This window comes from Ylistrum balloti, unplaced genomic scaffold, assembly GCF_031769215.1.
Source record: "Ylistrum balloti isolate Yb309-2 unplaced genomic scaffold, AGI_CSIRO_Ybal_v1 Utg372362, whole genome shotgun sequence".
NCBI classification, from domain to species: domain Eukaryota; kingdom Metazoa; phylum Mollusca; class Bivalvia; order Pectinida; family Pectinidae; genus Ylistrum; species Ylistrum balloti.
Genome location: NW_026783080.1, coordinates 45,428 through 46,562, shown reverse-complemented (window position 1 = coordinate 46,562; position 1,135 = coordinate 45,428). Strand labels below are relative to the sequence as shown.

Genomic DNA, 1,135 nt, shown 5'->3' with positions numbered 1-1,135 from the left:
GGATACATATTATTGCAATAAAGCAGGTCTTGTGCTGAATCTCAAAAAAAAAAAAAAAAAAGTGTGTTGTACTTGCTGTAGATAACGGTGCGTATGGAGCATACCTTCCTGCAATGATTTTAGAAAAGCTTGAAGAAGAGCTTCGCATGCAAGGGAAAGCAATAGCAATAGAGCAGTATTTTGATGTCTTTGTTGGTGTTGGGTCAGGTTCACTTACCACTGCGTTACTATATTCACTGCACCAAAAAAAGAAGTTTAAGGGTATAGGCGCAACAGCGGTAAAGAAACAATTGCTATCTATTCTTGCATATCTCTATGACCCAGTTGAGCAGTATTTTTTTACGCGAAAAAATACAATTCAAAACATCCATGAACGTATATACATGCAGGAGCGCTATTTAGAAGAAATGCTTCCGACATTTTTTTCCGAGAAAGAGTTTTTTGAGCAAGAGGGTAGAAAATTATTAGTTCCTTGTTTGGATACTACGTTATATACATGCGACTGTATTACAAGTAGCGAGGATTACCCGCTTATTCTTCATGAGCTGCTTCGCTTATCTCAAGCATATAATATATACGGTGATGATACGACCCCTTACTTTGATGAAGTAAAACGTGGTACTAGTAATGGTAGTGTTGGGGTACATTGGGCGATACGAAACCCAAGCTTGCTAGCACTGCAATGGCTTACCCAGCATTTATCTCAGGATACTGAGTATCATATTCTCTCGCTGGGCACAGGTATTTTTCCTCGTATTAATCGTGTATCAGATGTTTCACAGCACATGCTCTATGTAATGCAGCAGTCGCAGGCACAGCATGTTGAGAAAGTAATAGAAATGCTCCCTCATGCACACTATTATCGAATCAACTGCACACTGGGGAATCGTTTTTCCCATGCAACCATAGAAGAAAGTGTGAAAATACTAGATACACTTAAGGAGCATGGGTACGAGATGATATATAAATCACTCCCTACCCTAAGAAAGTTTATAAGAAACACAGATTAGGCGTGTATATCGCTTGACACAACTCCACTGACTGTATACAATAATTTTGTAGGGCCAGTAGCTCAGTTGGTTAGAGCACTTCTCTGATAAGGAAGGGGTCACTAGTTCAAATCTAGTCTGGCCCA

At 39.6% G+C, this 1,135-nt stretch overlaps 1 non-coding gene across 1 annotated transcript; it reads left to right on the top strand.

Annotated features, from left to right (window-relative positions):
- Positions 1-1,061: 1,061 nt before the first annotated feature.
- Trnai-gau (transfer RNA isoleucine (anticodon GAU)) lies at positions 1,062-1,135 on the top strand. Its single transcript has one exon. It is a non-coding gene; the product is annotated as a tRNA-Ile (tRNA).